Genomic DNA, 18,849 nt, shown 5'->3' with positions numbered 1-18,849 from the left:
CCTGATGGATAACGCACGGCCCCACCGAGCTGCCATCGTGGAGGAGTACCTTGAAACAGAAGATATCAGGCGAATGGAGTGGCCTGCCTGTTCTCCAGACCTAAACCCCATCGAGCACGCCTGGGATGCTCTCGGTCGACGTATCGGTGCACGGCTTCAAACCCCTACGACCAAGAGCTCCGACAGGCACTGGTGCAAGAATGGGAGACTACACCCCAGCAGCTGCTCGACCACCTGATCCAAAGTATGCCAACCTGTTGTGCGGCTTGTGTACGTGTGCATGGTGATCATATCTCATATTGATGTCGGGGTACATGGGCAGGAAACAGTGGCGTTTTGTAGCACATGTGTTTCAAGACGGTTTTCTCAACTTATCACCAATACCGTGGTCTTACAGATCTGTGTCCTGTGTGTGTTTCCTAGGTGCCTATGCTATTAGCGCCAGTTTTGTGTAGTGCCACGTTGTGTGGCACCACATTCTGCAATTATCCTTAATTTATGAGCATGAGTGTAGTTCAGCTGAAAGGGGACCGTCAGTCGCGCTAGGCGTGTCGTGCGGGAAGCAAAAATTTCAGTGCTATGTTCAAGAGGACACCAACATTCTAAACATCAATAGATTTTAAATGTAAAATATGGAATCAGCGTCTGTGTGATATGGTTTTTAAGAAAATGAACGTAGGAGTAGAACGGAAAATTTTAAACACAGAGAAAAGTTCATAATTTCTCTGCAGTTCTGCAGCCGGATAGTTCGCATGTTGTAGATGGAACTGTAATTGAAAAAAATTAAAACCAGCTGCAACTAGCTGCAATTGTGTCGTTGGTGCGATTTCTTGCAATGAAAATGTAATGTTCCGAATTTTGTAAATTAAAGAGGCGAAATGTCATAAGTGATTCGGATAAAAGTTGTAGGGTCTTCAATGTCACTCCGTCTTTTTCTAATTTGTCTGCAGTCTTTATTGTATCGAGTTCTAAGACACTTAATTCTCTTTAATGAATATTTTCTTCTTCTTTTCAAATAATATTTTGGAATAAGGAATAGTGACCAGTTTGAATATGGAATTATCTATCTATATAGATGTTATGTTCTTCAATTTTAGAACATGTCGCTGATGAACCTATCGTATGTAGTCTAACAAGAGAAGAAATTTTCTTGATATTGAAAGCTCAATTGACTGACAAAGCAACTGAAACATATATGGAGATCGAAAAGTCCATGTCTGTTAAATCAGTACACCCCTTTGCTCTCTCAGACAGTCTAAAGGGCCAGGGTGGAGTTACATTTAGTGTGAAATGTGTCTTTCGCAAGTTGTTGCATTATTTTCAGAAAAAGTGGCAGCAAGTATCAAGAAATGAATTTCTGCATAAATTTTCTGAATCTTTGAACATGTTTGTTTCTTACGAAGAAACCAAACAATCTTCAGAAAAATGCCAAAAACTGAGTCCTCCTTCTTCAGAATTTGCGGAGGGTGGTGACCGGACAAAACGGAGGAGGACTGAAGAATTACTTGCAGGAAATAGTAAGGAAAAACTGGCGCATTTGCCTCAAATGAGCCATTGATCATCTGCTGCGAAAATTGTCTGTGATGTGGGATTGGGAAGCCAATCTAAAGCTAACACGCATAAGTCCATAGGAACGATTCAAGAAACAACTTTATCTGCCGATGCCACTCTGTCACTCATATTGGAACTACAGTTATCAAAATCACAGTACCAAGGGCTTCGTAATAGAAGCAAAGAGAACAACTGTAATTTATTTCCACCATATAAACTGCCATGTCAAGCCAATCTTAAATGTTATCCGCCTAAGTCCGGTATCTCTATCGATGAATGTAGTGCTGAGGTGAAACTGCACTATTCGCTGAATCACGCAGCTGATAGAATGTAATTAACACAAACGGATGTTGTCAAAAGTTTGTCTCCCGAAGATCTTTACAGCTTGAATTTAATTTATAACTGGGTCTTCGATGGCACTTTTGGCCGAAGTACGTACAAGCATGAGTTCACCAATTATTATGGAAGCAACTCCGATGCTAATATTTGTTTCACCTCTATCGTTTCGCTGCAGCCTGTACCAGATCAAAAAACAACCGCTAGAGTTGTTGGATGTAAAAAGCCGAGGCTGTCATCCTCTCTTTTTTGTAGATCTATTAGGATCCCGTCTTCTCACGAATGCACTGAAGCCTCTTTCGAAAAAAACATAAACAGAAAGAAATAAGTGTTTCTTTCCAACTTGATTTCCCCAATGGTAGATGATAAACTTAGTATTGCTATCACGCATAATATATCTAATGAATATTGCTATTTATGCTAAGCAGGTTGAAAAGACTTTAACAATATCGATGTAGTTGTAGAAAAGGAAGTCTCTGAAGATTATTTGCAGTTTGGATTATCAGCTGTACATGCATGGATACGGTTTTATGAATATTGTTTGCATGTAGCACTTAACCTTTAAATCAAAAAGCTCGTTGTGATACAGAGAAGGAAGAAATAAGAAGCAGAAAAACGAGTATACAGAAAGAGTTCCGTGTGGAATTGGGTGTAACAGTCAATCAGCCAAAGCCTGGATTGTCGCGTGGGATATCCGAGCGGTCTAGGGCGTTTTGTCACTGTCCATGCGGCTTTCCTCGTCGGAGGTTCGAGTCCTCCCTCGGGTGTGTGTTTGTGTATGTGTGTGTGTGTGTGTGTGTGTGTGTGTGTGTGTGTGTGTCGTCCTTAGCGTAAGGTAGTTTAAGTTAGATTAAGTAGTGTGTAACCTCAGCAGTTTCGTCCCATAAGACCTTACCACAAATTTCCAAATTTCCAAAAGCCTGGTTATAGTAGATCGAATTAGGTGAATATAGTTCGACGATTTTTTCGAAAACTCAATCATTTCTGCTGCTATTACGGGAGTTGCGGAGGACGTGATTAAGCATTCCCATGTCGTACTGCAAACCATTTCGTGTCGCCATGAAACAGAGTTGATAAAATTTCAAGATTACGCTTTACAGACAGCTTGCTACTTTGTACAGTTATATCCGTGCTTCTACATGACAGTTTCTGTACATAGAATATTCATTCACGTCGTAGAAGTAATAAACTCATCAGTACTGCCGGAAGGGTAGATGTCTGAAGACGCTCAAGAATCTATCAATAAATACGCTAAAAAGTTTCGAGAAAATTTCGCAAGAAATCCTTTTACTTCAAGTTTGCGTGAATTATCTCGAAAAAACTCACTCTTTGCTCCCAGAAGCAGTCTTATTGTAAGTTGCGTCATATACAGGGTGGTCGGAAATTCCGGTTACAGACTTCTAGTACTTGTAAATGGGAGTGAGTACATCGTATTTTGAATACGAACCCATGTCCGGAAACGCCACCCAACAAGACTACAGAGCGTCAAAGTTATAGGCGCGGGCGTCTGTAAATGTACGTATACACGGGGTGATTCCGTGATGACGTTACAGACTTTCTAGGATGATGGAGAAAGATAAATGTATTAATTTGAAGTAAGGATCCCTATACCGGAAACGAACGAGTCGGAAGCTGTAAACGACAACCTTTCTGATACCTCTGACAGTTGAATACATGTACCGGTTCTTGTGTTGCGAAGAGTGTAGGGCTGGCAATTTTTAATTGGTGGTAGTGTGGACAAAAACGAGAAAACATGTCCAATAAACGTGGGCTCTAAAGTTGTAAGTAGGCTGTTTATGTTTTCTCTATGTAAGTAGGCTGTTTATGTTTTCTTATTGGCAACGTTACGTAGCGCTCAATATGAAAATCACTGGCTGTGCTGTGTGCAGTCTGTGGCTAGTTTGCATTGTTGTCTGCCATTGTAGTGTTGGGCAGGGGCAGCTGGATGTGAACAGCGCGTAGCGTTGCGCCGTTGGAGGTGAGCCGCCAGCAGTGGTGGATGTGGGGAGAGAGATGGCGGAGTTTTGAAATTTGTCATGAACTGCTATATTTATATATGATGATATCAAGGTAAATACATTGTTTGTTCTCTATTAATATCTTTCATTTGCTAACTATCCCTATCAGTAGTTAGTGCCTTCCATAGTTTGAATCTTTTATTTAGCTGGCAGTAGTGGCGCTCGCTGTATTGCAGTAGCTTGAGCAGCGAAGATTTTTGTGAGGTAAGTGATTTGTGAAAGGTATAGTTAAATGTTAGTCAGGGCCATTCTTTTGTAGGGAATTTTGAAAGTCAGATTGCGTTGCGCTAACAAAATATTGTGTGTCAGTTTAAGCACAGTCATGTACAATTGTTCAAAGGGGACGTTTCATATGGCGACCCTGCCAGGATACCTCACTGGAATCTTCTGATTTTTTCTTGTAGTTTGTGTAATTAGTGTAGCTATTGTTTATTGCTAGCGCGTAATTGTAGAGAAAATCTCCTTTGTAGTTGCAGTCTTTCATTGTTGTACAGTAAAACAGTTGTGGCATGCATGTAGATTTGCACCAAGTATTTCGCAGCTGCAATTAACTAGATATTATTTTCAGTGCTATGTTAATGTGTTCTCTTATTTTTGATCTTCAAATTGTGTTTTTCTGTGTTGTCGTGTGAAATACTGTGACAATAATGGCGTGTGAAAAACGTAGTACTAGGCTCCAAAGTAAACTGAGAAATGACAGTGAAAATGAAAGCAGTGTGTTAGCGCCACCAAGTAATGAATTAACTGATGTTCAAAGTAGTAATTTGGTAATTGTGCATAGGGAAATGGAGCGGGCGGCAAACAATGGCGTGGACAGTGAAACAATTAGTGAAGAGGGAAGCATTATCGATCGATCGATCGGCAACAGCTCGCCTCAGGAATCGGGAATGACAGAACACAATATTGCAAATACTGTAGACTCAGGTTTTGGGTTCTCACCGTTTTCTCAAATGAGTCAAGAAACATTTTCTGCTTGTCAAAATGTGAATGTTGCCGGTGCAACTTCACTGCCGAAAAGCACTGAGGAACATGTTTCAGACACCTGTGCATTGTTATTACAATTAATGCAACAAATGGGACAAAAGCTTGAAAAGTTAGACACAATGGAACAAAATCAGAGACAAACACAGCAAAAGCTTCAAAAGTTAGACACAATGGAACAACACCAGAGACAAACACAGCAACAGTTAGACGCAATGGAACAAAATCTTCACACCACGCTTGAACAAACACGTGAAGATTTAACTACTGAGTTACATAACATTGAATCGAAATGTCAAAAAGTCTGTAATGACGTAAAAACACAAATTTGTGAGCATTTTCAACCTATTTTTTCGCGGCATGAAAATGCATTACAGAATCACGAAGCAGCCATAAAAGAACTGCAAACCATTGTTCATGAAAATCATGAAACCTTGCAAGCTAAAATTGACTCAGTTGCATCTACCGATTCGGTTACGCAACTTGCAAAAACTCAGGAAAACTTAAAGGACACAGTAGAAAGACACATGGAGGAAATTAGTACATTATCAGAGAAAGTAGCCGAACTTTCGGATCAGTTCACTAATTTATCTACGAAGGTAGATGATAATCTGAATGACACAAAACCGGTAGTCTTTAATGGCACAGAAGAGTGTGAACAAATTAGGAAACTGAAACAAAATCTGAATCAAATTAACATGCAACACCAAAGAGAAATCCGGAAAGTACAAGATCAGCTGACAAAGGTAATACAAGAATTACATATTTCAGAGGACACTCGCGCTCCAGTACAGGAAGAGGGACATAGAAATACGGAACAGCCACAAAATAATATCACAGCGCATTTCGGAAGTTATGAAAGAAATTGGCAAGGTGCACCGAATTTTGAGATGGAACCGCCGACACGATGTAACAATGACCGATATGCTACTCGCCGACACGATGATTTTGACTATAAGCTGTTTATTACTACACATAAATTCAAAACATATAAGAATTCTGGCAACGACATTCATCCACAAGCATGGCTCCATCAATTCTCGCATTGTTTTCCTCCCAACTGGTCGTTAGAACACAGATTAGAATTTATGTGTGGCTACTTGGAGAATGAACCAGCTGTAAGAATGCGATCGGTAATTCACGATTGCCACAGTGAAGGAGAGTTTTACCATGCCTTCCTCTCAGCATATTGGTCTCAAGCCACACAAGACCGAGTAAAACATAGCATCATAATGATGAAACGTTTCGAACAATCTGAATTTTCCAGTCTTATGAAATATTTTGAAGACATGTTGCATAAGAATCAATATCTTTCAAACCCATACAGCCCTTCAGAACTCATCCGCATTTGCTTAATGAAATTGCCTGAACATTTAAGAAATATTATTTTGGCAGGGCGTTTCAAAGACGACATTGAAGCTTTTCAAGGACTCTTACAAGAATTAGAAATTGACACAAGCAGTCGCGGGATGCGAAAACAGGAAAACAATCATTACAGGTCACATCCGTCGCAATTCCGCGATGAAAGAAATAATAACTGGACACGACAAGGCTATTCTCACGACACAAATCGTGACCAAAACAGACACCACCTGTATGACAACCACTGGCAAGGTAATAATAATCACAGAGAAAGATCGCATTTCCGTAGTAATGAATATGACAGAGACAATCATAGAAACAGACAATTTGGCAACCAGAACTATTATTATCACGGGAGACAGAATAATTTCAGACGCAACGGTCCACCGTGCAGTGATAATTCAGGGAGAAATTCTCCACCACTTAACCGACAAGAAAGAAACTACAGAAACTACCGACAAAACGACAGACGTGAATTTCATCAGAACTGGCGGGATTTAAACAGGGCTGGGCCCTCTCGGCAAGGCGAATTTGTAGAAGTGAGGTCTCCTAATCCCAATAACAACACGCGCCAACAAAGAGACAAACAATGACTCGTGCCACAGGCACCCACGTGCCCCGGCCCAGAGAAAAATAACATAGAAGCTAACCTTGAGAAAAATTCCAGTATTCTTTACCGACATATACTGCATGATAATTGCGTTCAAGCTGAAACTCTGAGTACTTTGAAGAGTAAAAGGTTTACACCACATTTCACATGTAAAACCGTTTATTGAAAGATAATCTGCTTTTTAACTTTGTCTTTGCCATAAAACTTTTCACTTCACATTTCTAGTATGCTTTGACAGACTTAAGAATCTGTTAACATACAACAATGTTTGAAGTTAAATATCCAGTCAAGAACCAAGAGAACTTATTGAAACAGAAATTATGAATGCATTGTTATTGCAAACAGACGACACAGTGTTATTGTGTGTGTACATTCCTGCTTTTTAGTTGCACGATTAGAACATTTACCAGTACTGCTAATGAGATTTTAATGCAACATTTTGGTTTACTTGAAAATACATTTGGGATTTAAAGTACTTTCTGTGAGATTAAAGATGACTTAGTATTTGGTTTCTTTGACAGCTACACGGTTATATTACGACACTACTAATGAGTGACAATTTACAATGTTGCTTTTGCGCTATATCTGTTTTATATCTGCACAGTTTTCTGAATTATTCTGGAAAGTAAAACAGGTTTTAGTAGTAACTTTTGTGGTATAGCTACAATGAGACTGCCTTTTCCGTAGCACAACAATACGTTACAGCACAGTACTTTCATCATCACAACAATAAGCGTAATAACTAAGATATCTCTACGCAAAGCATTTCACTTTTGTTTATCATGAGGTAAGTACATTGGCTTCTGCAGAACTTAGCTTTCGGAGGAAAATAATTACGACACTTCCACAGAGATTATCTTACAACAAGATGCACATTTAGCGCTACAGGACTCGCATTTCAATGATTAATTTTGTACTTAAAACATTTATTTTTAAAGATTTTTGAATTACAAAGAAAGTTTTCCGTGATACATTTCATTCCATTGCTGTAATCTGTAACACCTGAGGGTATAATTACATTAATCCACAGGGGGGTACACGCTTACTTTGTGTACCATGTGTGTGGCAACCACAAGGAACCCTAGCTAATATGGTATTTGCTTATACAACTTTACACATCGGTACCATATTTCTCTAACACACAAATTACACAGCTATCTGATCATTTAACTGAGAGATAAACATTTTTTTACTACATCAGTGTCACATGTTTACGCAATACACAGTTGGGTAACTTCACACTTATGAAACTGTATTTTGTCTGTACTTTGTAAACTGTTCATATTTTTTCGGAACCATTGTGATACTATGAGAGCTTTGAATGATGTATTTGGTAAGGGAGCATGATTTTAAAGTACGTTTGAGGTAGATGACACTCTTGAAATGAGCAGAGAATTTTTTTTAGGTTTTGACATTATTGCAAAAAGCTACAACATTTTTGAGATTTGACTGAGGTGTTATGATGTTATTATTACGACGACGATGTGTACTATGCTGTTGAGATATGTTTATGATCAATAAGATGATGCTACTGTATATGAGGAATAAGAAGTATGTTGGAAACCAAGAATCGTACTTTAAGAGTTATGAAATGTGCGTAAATGCGTGACTGTATCACAATGCTGACGAATATTTTATTTGGACACTTATATTTATAGGATTTTCTTTCTACAGATTTGCAACGCTAATTCTTGACCTGTGAAATATTTTTATGTGGTTCTGTCACTGTAGTGGAAACTGCTGTCGTAAATATTTCTGTAAGAAAGTTAAGTGACCACCTGCACGTAATGCATCGCGGGCACCCACCTGGGCGACAGCCGCCCGAAAAAAAGCCATTAGCCTTTCAGCGGCACAGGTAGAAAAAAAGAAAAGGGAGGCCATTGTCCTCGCTATTGACATTTCCTTGTTGAAAGCATACTGTGGAGCTCGTAATTTATGATATTTACTAAAATGCCTAATGAAATGATTAGAAACATTTTACATCTATTGTTTTTGTAGTTAAGAGATTGCTCATTTTGTTTAATATCTGGTCAGCTGTGTTGCAGCATTGGTTTCATAAAATAAAATTAAATGCATTTGCTAATGTGAACACTTTCTGTCAACAGATCTATTAAATAATAATTTTGTGATCCACATTCTTCAAAAAAGGAGCACTTGGAAAGGAAAGAACAATAAGAAGGGACTAGTAACAGTAACTGCATACATAATACTCTTTTCAAGTACATGGTAATATTTCTTTTACAATAAGTTGTTGTGGTGCACCACTTTAATTACTTAGACATTGAGATGTGATTATACATTTCCCTTATCTGCATTGTTATCTTTAGTGTACTATTTTTTCTGCTCGAGCTATGTCATGTTTAGATATAAGCTGCTGTTTGCCAGGCATAGTGCTACTGAACTTTAATTTGTGTTACTCTGCTAAGCCAGATTTATTTTTTTGTTTGCTGCGCATTGCCTCATATTAGTTGTAATGTTGAATTGCTTGGTAATTTAGATTTACTGTAGCTTGCTTTGCGATTTTCCGTTTTTTTTAATTGCTGTTTATATTAATTGTTTTATGTGCTGCTGCATTGCCTCGTCCCTTAGTTTAGCATCTGAGCTCAGTAGATTTAAGTTAGCTTAAGAGGGGGTAGCCTCTAAGAGAATGAGTTGCGATGAATTGGAAGAAATGCATTCAGAAGTTATACGAAAAAAAGTACAGAAAACAGGTTTAGGTAGGATTTTCTTGGAAATAAATGTTGAGGTAAGAAATGTGTGAACATATAAATACAGAAAGCATGCTTAGATAGAATTTTTTGGTGGAAACAAAGGATGAAATAAGAGGAAAGATATATGAAGTTTTGGGTTGGACTGCAGTACCACATGTTACACTGAAAACGAACCCTGTCCTTTCCTATTGGTGTTATCCCACTATGTGTTTGTGTACCCTTGTGTATTTGTTTTCTTCCTGTCTCTGTGTAGTTTCATAGAATTTTTCTTCTTTTAATATTAAGCTACATTCACTATGATGAGGAATACTGTTATCCTCGAATATAATTGGCATTAATAATATGTTATTTACTTTGTAAAGATGTTAGACATTATTAATTCTGTTCTGTTTAATGCTCATGTGTGAAGTTGATGTTTCAAAAGTTATTGTGATCTTTTATGTATGTACTCATGTCATAATTCCACTGATGTATATGTTAGTTCGATTCTTTTGTAAAGCCTGTACTACAAATGTTATCTGTATTGTTATGTTCTTTAATGATGTATTCTGTACCTTTGTTATTGTATTCTCATGTTATAAAATTGACACCAGTTCATCAAACTAAGTAACTTGTAAGCATTCATTTCACTGCACACATTTCCGTTGGTCATAGTATATGGACAATATGTGAGAAGTAGGGACTGATAGTGTTTGCACGTGTGTTAATAATTCAGCAAGGGACTGGATAACAGCATTGTTGGTTCTAAGGACAGTTCCGAAAACTTTGTGAGTGCACAAGTGGTGGTTTATGGACTTGCTATATTATCCGCAAGACTCTTCAATGGTGATTGTGCACCTGCACAGTCACAACAGATGGCTGCTGGCTATCTCTACAAGGACTACAGTGGGTCTACATCTTTGATGATCCATCAATACCATTATTTCTACAAGGACTGCAGTGGGTCTGCACCTCTGGTGGCCCACCAATACCATACTCTCTACCAGGACTCCAGTGGGTCTGCTCTGTGATGACCTACCCACCAATATTCTTCAAAACTTCGACTGACTCTGCTGTGGGTTTGCTCCGTTGTGGCGCATTATCTGTCAGCATGTCAAGAGTCAGCACTGTCTTTCCGTTGGAAGGACAACGCTACTTCTTCAAGACTGCATGGAAATCCACTACTTCCGTGTGCATTTTCTTTTACTGCTCAGACTTTGAGAAAAACACTGCTATTCTACTGTTATGTACGATTAGGACTGTCTTTATGGACTGTTAGAAAATTTTAGCTTTTGACCAACATTGTATCAATAAGTGTGTGCATTTGATTTCTTTGTTATTGTAATTATGAAAAATTTTATCAAATCATTATTGGCCACTGCCCAAAAATAAATTGTAAAATTTTTTGTGGGGAGCATGGGGGCTATGTAAGTAGGCTGTTTATGTTTTCTCTGTGTAAGTAGGCTGTTTATGTTTTCTTATTGGCAACGTTACGTAGCGCTCAATATGAAAATCACTGGCTGTGCTGTGTGCAGTCTGTGGCTAGTTTGCATTGTTGTCTGCCATTGTAGTGTTGGGCAGGGGCAGCTGGATGTGAACAGCGCGTAGCGTTGCGCAGTTGGAGGTGAGCCGCCAGCAGTGGTGGATGTGGGGAGAGAGATGGCGGAGTTTTGAAATTTGTCATGAACTGCTATATTTATATATGATGATATCAAGGTAAATACATTGTTTGTTCTCTATTAATATCTTTCATTTGCTAACTATCCCTATCAGTAGTTAGTGCCTTCCATAGTTTGAATCTTTTATTTAGCTGGCAGTAGTGGCGCTCGCTGTATTGCAGTAGCTTGTGCAGCGAAGATTTTTGTGAGGTAAGTGATTTGTGAAAGGTATAGTTAAATGTTAGTCAGGGCCATTCTTTTGTGGGGAATTTTGAAAGTCAGATTGCGTTGCGCTAACAAAATATTGTGTGTCAGTTTAAGCACAGTCATGTACAATTGTTCAAAGGGGACGTTTCAAAGTGTGTACCATAACATCTATGAACACATGCTCAGTAGTGGAGATGTGTTTCACATTAGCGAAGATGAACGAATTTACAGCCCACGTTTATTGGACATTTTTTCTTGTTTTTGTCCACACTACCACCACTGAAAGTTACCAGCCGTACACTCGTCGCAACACAAGAAGCGGTACATGTATTCAACTGTCAGAGATATCAGAACGGTTTTTGTTTATAACTTTCGACCCGTTAGTTTCCGGTACAGGGATCCTTACTTCAAATTAATACATTTATCTTTCTCCAGAATCCTAGAAAGTCTGTAACATCATCACGGAATCACCCCGTGTATACGTACATTTACAGACGCCCGCGCCCCCTGGCGCTCTGTAGTCTCGTTGGATGACGTTTCCGGACATTGGTTCGTATTCAAAATGCGATGTACTCACTCCCCTGTACAAGTCCTAGAAGTCTGTAACGGGAATTTCCGACCACCCTGTATACCTGTACGTACAGATTATTCGAATTAGACGTCGGATGACAACGAACAAAATTTTAACTAACCGATTGTACCTATGTATTATTATGGTGTACAAAGTATGGGTTTATTTCGTAGTACTTCTATTAAAATGGCTCTCGTTAGATGCATCATTTCGTTTTTATTGCAAGTTTTTACTTTGGATTCTTAATCAGCGATCCCGAAAACTTGGGATTGGTTGGACAGTGCCTCATGGACCCAAGCTGACTGGGAGTACAACTCCGTTACTGCCCGGCATTTAGCAAAGTTTGAACGTTTTCATGGCGCGGAGTCGGATGTTATATCTCGACGTTCTGTGATAAATCTCACAGAGAAATCTTTTGACGACGCAACCTTATCCGTGCAAGGGAAGGGTTTAAATTTTGCACCCACTCCGAAGAATTTGCCGGTAGCTGATTTTATTAGTTCAATTGAACAGGCAGTTTGCAAACTACCCCCTGACGCTGCAGAGGAAGTTAGGAGGGAGACATGCCGTGTTTTGACTAGGGCTCGTCCACCCAAGAGTAATGTAACAGCAGCAGAGAGGGCTGCTTTACGCTCTCTCAAAGTTGATCCCAGTATTGTTATTTTACCAGCTGACAAGGGCAATGCCACCGTTGTTTTAAATAAACATGATTATGTACAAAAGATGCAAGGTTTACTATCTGATTCAGCGTATCGCAGAATCGATGCTGACCCCACGAAAAGTGTTGAGAGAAAGACCAACAGCCTCCTGAAGAAAAGTGGTTTGTCGCAGGACACAATCAAGAGGCTTAACACCTATAGTGCCGTTCCCCCTAGGTTATATGGCCTTCCAAAGGTTCATAAGGAAGGGGTTCCTTTCCGTCGTATAGTGAGTAACATCGGCGCTCCGATATATCGTGTATCCAAGCATCTTGCTTCTCTGTTGAGTCCACAAGTAGGACGGTGTGAACATCATATCAGGAACTCAGCTGATTTTTTACGTCGTTTGGAGGGACTGAGGCTGAATGACTCTGATATTTTAGTGAGTTTCGATGTGGTCTCTCTCTTCATTCGTGTTCCTCTGTCTGATTCGTTGCGGTTAATTGAAGCCAGGTTTGGTGCTGATTTAACTAATCTCTTTAGGCATGTGTTGACATCCACTTACTTTTTATTTAATGGCCAGTATTACGAGCAGACAGATGGAGTTGCGATGGGTAGTCCGTTGTCTCCTGTGATCGCAAATTTATTTATGGAAGACTTCGAGGAACGTGCATTGGAGTCGGCGCCTTTAAAACCCGGCTGTTTCTTTAGATACGTTGACGATACCTTCGTTGTTTGGCCTCACGGTAGGGAGAATTTGAATGTCTTTCTAGAACATCTGAACTCGATCCACCAGAACATTCGTTTTACGATGGAGGTGGAAGAGGATGGTTGCCTTCCCTTTCTCGACGTGTTGGTTAGGAGGAAGGATGATGGATCATTGGGACATGCAGTCTACAGGAAACGTACTCACACAGACTTGTACTTACAAGCTAATAGTTGTCACCATTCGGCTCAGCGTGAAGGGGTACTTCGTACCTTGGTACACAGGGCACATGTCGTTTCTGACGCTGAGACTTTGCCAGCTGAGCTGTCCCATCTTGAAGTTACATTTCGTCAAAATGGTTATAGTGATAGACAGATTGAACGTGCGTTGCGCTATCGACCAACTGTACATCGGGTGATAGACAGATTGAACGTGCGTTGCGCTATCGACCAACTGTACATCCGGTGATTGATGATAATTCTGAGTCAACACCTAAGTTTACTGCCTTTTTGCCTTACGTAGGAAACACGTCCAATAAGATCGGTCGTATTTTACGGAAATACGATGTGAAATGTGTTTTCCGACCTCCATCTAAAATTAGAGCACTTTTGAGTTCCGTTAAGGATGATCTTGGACTGCGTAAGGCGGGTGTATATCGTATTCCCTGTAGCTGCGGCCTGGCATATATTGGTCAAACTATCAGGACCGTGGAGGACAGATGTACTGAGCATAAACGGCACACACGATTACAGCAGCCAAATGGATCTGCTATTGCCGAACATTGCTTGGATACTGGTCACTCCATGTTATATAATAACACCGAGATATTGGCATGCACGTCCAGCTATTGGGACAGTGTCATTAGGGAGGCAGTTGAGATTAAATTAGCGAGCAACTTCGTTAACAGGGATGGAGGTTTGTGTTTAAACTCTGTTTGGAATCCGGCTCTCTCCCTTGTCAAAAAACAGAGGAACAGAGTCAATGCTGCCTCACCTGCGGATTCATAGTCTCACTATCGATAGCTCTGACTTTGGTCATCTTTGGTGGCACTAGTGTTCAGTGTGTGTGTGTGTTATCTTTCCTGCTTCTGTCGGAGAACCGAGGTATTAAATTTGCATGTACGCCGCCTGTCCGTTGCAGTTTGCCTTGAAAATGGCGGGGTGTTCTCCCGCCGAAATATCGGCGGTCGCTGAAAGTGTTACCTGGCTGAATTCCCGGAAGTTATTTGAAAGTTGTATACGCCAGGAGAAACTCAGGTCGCATAAAATATCGTTCTTGACCACTGATAATGAATAACACAGCTGAACATAATGGCTCTGAGGACTATGGGACTTAACATCTGTGGTCATCAGTCCCCTAGAACTTAGAACTACTTAAACCTATCTAACCTAAGGACATCACACACATCCATGCCCGAGGCAGGATTCGAACCTGCGACCGTAACAGTCGCGCGGTTCCGGACTGAGCGCCTAGAACCGCTAGACCACCGCGGCCGACAGCTGAACATAATCTGCTGCCCAAGTACAGTTCTTGGAGGCTGGGCTTGAAGTAACGGGGCAACAACATAAAATTCCTTCAGCATAATACAGCAAAATCTAAATTAGACTTCACACCAATAAGGAAAATTGGATCAACAATAACAGAAAAATAAGAGTGTACAGTATGTGGCCCGTGGCCACAAACACAGACATGGCAAATGAAAATAGCTTCAACAAATAACCACTTAGAGCAAGTAAAAAAAAAAAAAAAAAAAAAAAACAGAAACAACTCCCTGGCTTCATTGGGGCTTACTTACATTAACACTAAATCATGATCTAGGAGCACTCCCACCACCTACTTCTCAGCAGGACAACGCTACTATCAACTCACTACCGTACTACGTTCCAAATTTAGCATCTACCATTTTCAGTACAATGGAACGTACAAAATCATTCACTCTCTCAGGATAACAATAATAATATCATTATTACTTTTATTTATATTAGAAACTGAAAACCGACGAAATGAAGATTGCACATGAAATTTCCTTGTTTGGATTGATTGCTAGTTTCGGCTAACAACTAGCCACCTTCAGACCTAAGAACAAAACAATTTTTTATGTAGGCAACATACAACAGCCTACAGAACTACATATAATATTGTAGCAGCGTTCAAGAGTATATACAAGAATTAATTACGGAATACATACCGTAAAAGACTCCACTCTTATGAGAAAAACCTACATAATCGAGAATGCCAACCATGTGACAGAGTATTGTACAATATTTGTTACAAATATATGTATTTCTCTAAGTGGATATCGAGCAACAGTACATCGAATGTATAAGACTACGATATATTCCAAGAACCTAAGTATTGCACTTATATGTATACACCTGATAAGCATCTAGATACAGAGATAAATGCAGTTTTTATTATTTTTTCTTTTATAATACTTTATATTACTTATATTGTCATACACTTTGCACTTTTTCATTTTAATAAGCTGAATCCGTTGTTACCTAGTACTGTCGCTAAGATATAAAAAATGCCTGGCATTGTTTCGACCTCCTTTATGATTTATAATGTTGCATAAGAATGAAGCTCTTTTTTCCATCGTTTGTTGTTAAGGAATGTAGTACAATATTTTTAAAAAACGCCATTCTTTCATTACGTGAGTTGTCACACATTTTATATCCTTTTCAGTTTAATATTTGTATAATTTGTTGTTATTTCCATTACTGTCGCAATGACGGAAACATTGACCGACCTTACTTCCACTTCAGTTGTGGCTCATAGTGTTGCGTGTTGGCGATGTTTGTTATAATTTGGCTCTTTGTATAGACATGTATTAAAAAGTAAAAATATATTTTGAGGCAGTGGCTGTAAAATATTAATACGATAAAATATTGCATAAAATTACACCGCTTGGTTTATATAACGCCAGAAGATTGCTATCATGGTAGTTATTATCGTTAAAATCCTGTTGGCTTAAAAGTAAGGCTAGTTATATTGATGTCAACTATTTAATTTTAATTGCATGTACATCTTCTTCTGTAATTTGCTATTAGAACACGTAGGTATTATATAGGCAGCTGCTAACACCACCTAGCGGTCTTCGACTCAAGTAATGTGTTAAAATTTTCTTCATTTCTCCACAGTACCGGCCACACATGTGTATACTATATATATGCAGAATGTTGGGTTCTTATACATTGTAATGAGTATCAGCTGCCATACTGTTCACACGAACCATGTGACAGCAACATATAAAAGATGGTCTCTGTTAAGAAATAATGTAAAAAATGATAATGTCAGTTACTAAGTTCTAAGTCTTTGGTAAGACGGATCATTTACATTTAGTCATTTTAGTGGGTAGTTCATTATGCAAACATTGTTTTGTTTTCACTGTCTCTTCTCTGTATTAATGTATATTTTCACTCTTATGCCCATCGGTATGTTAAATTAGTCACGAACGATGAAAAGCTATTTTTAATCGTCTTGTAGGGATGTTGTCAATTTAAGAAAGATTTTAACGATGTGTGATTCTGTAATGGCACCGACACTAATCAAGACTGTTTTTTGGCGTGCATCGCGTAATTCATTCGTGTATATACTCTTAAACTCTGCTGCAATATTATATGCACTTCTGTAAGCTGCTGTATGTTGCTAAAATGAAAAAAAAAATGTTTTATCTCTTAGGTCTGAAGGTGGTCAGATTACAAACCGAAACCAGTAATCTACCCAAATAGAGAAGATATGATGTGCGATCTTGACATCATCAGTTTTAAATCTCTAACATTTACAGCAGCTTGAGTATCCGCAGGTTGACAATGTCAACAAACTTGACAATAATAAACTAAATTTCTGTACTGTGACAAGTACGCAATCGTGCTCACACAGGAATAATAACAAAATAATTTTCAGCATGGCATATAAAAAATCAGGGACCCTCACAGTGTAAAGTTACCAAGATAAATTTGGTTTTCATTTAGGTAAAGCAACTGCACACTCAGCGTGCCCACGAAATAGCCCCAACACGCCTCGCTGCACCCACAGACATTCAGTGTGGAGTATTACTGTCAGTTCGTCACACAAAATGCACAGACTGTACTCGTCACAGTTAACTATACTGCATTAATCAACTGGTTACTAAAGCACGCTGGTGGCGGTCCTTTTTTAATGTGGAAGCTCCTGTCTGTCTCCTCTGAAATAGCTGTCCTTTCGCCCTGCAAGAGACACCAGCTCCCCACTGGGTTGTCTGTATCCGCGCCGACTGTTAGTGAAGTCCCGAACTCAGCTCCTTGGCACACCAGCTGCAGAGAAAGTTTCCGTTCTCGGCTGTCCACAGACTAACTTCATCTTCTACTTTTCCTTGTGGCTCAGTCCCAGTGACGCACACGTCGATTATGTGCGCGGGCAACACGCCCATAGCAGTACGCCACCACGACAAGCCACCAAGCTTAACACAGGCTGTGGACAAAACAAACGTCCCTCACTATAGGGACACTTTTAAACGGCGGTAGCTGTTCATGCAGTAGAAGTGACTGATCAGTTTCGTTTTCATATGAAAACACGCCTTTCTTATCAGTAAAATTAAACTGTTCATTGTTACGGAAATAGTTTTATTTCTTGTTTTTCAACTCATCAGTCTTCAAAGACAATAGACATTTTTCTAGAGAGCACTCTAGAAATTTGAAGGAATTTGGGCACCGAAATTTCATATCATAATGATGTCCACTGTGATGGATTATTAAGTGTTTTCCCATGGTTTTCGCAGTCACAGAAATAAGTCCCGCATTTATTTGCGCCATTTTATTACGGTCAGTATCTTCCACTTGTTCACATTTATAAACTGAGCGTTGTAATTCATGACTGACGAAACGCAACAGGCACAGTAAAATTAAGTCTATAATTTAAATTACGGCTATCATGGGCAACTCCTCGAAATATTTCTGTAAGATGACAACAATCTGTGTGTTTCACATCAGCTTTGTTGAAGCATACTTGCAGCTGTGGTAAATTTCTGCTGTACGAAATAATCATTCCTCTTTGAGGCTAATAATCGTCTGTTTTGCAACAAGTACATTTTTATACACTCAGCAATCATATACAGCCGTTTAAAGACCCATCACATACAGCCAGTACCCTGGAACAGCTGACAGTCTGAAAACACGGTGATTCAGCTGGCCGCACCGATCCGTTTTAGCCAACCCGCAATACGACTGTTTCAGGAACGGTAGACAGGAGACTGCCACGTAACCTCTTAAAGCTCTGGGCGGATGTTAGCAAACGGAATCATACCGAAAAAAAAACGAGTGAACATTGGCCATGAGTTACACAGTACTTTTGAACCAAGAGAGACCTTACTTCTGCCATTGTTATCCTAGAGTCTCCAATAGTTCTTTGTGAAATTAACGGTGACGTCAATCGTCCAGAAAATTTGCCTTATAAAGGATATTTCACCATCGGAAACAACGAAATTAATAGGAGAAATTAATGGAAGTAACGTATTTCCGGTAGTTAACCCAATTAAAAGATC

Source organism: Schistocerca serialis, chromosome 1 (genome assembly GCF_023864345.2).
Source record: "Schistocerca serialis cubense isolate TAMUIC-IGC-003099 chromosome 1, iqSchSeri2.2, whole genome shotgun sequence".
Classification (NCBI taxonomy): domain Eukaryota; kingdom Metazoa; phylum Arthropoda; class Insecta; order Orthoptera; family Acrididae; genus Schistocerca; species Schistocerca serialis.
The sequence above is the reverse complement of the archived record's forward strand: the minus strand, read 5'-3'. Positions refer to the sequence as shown.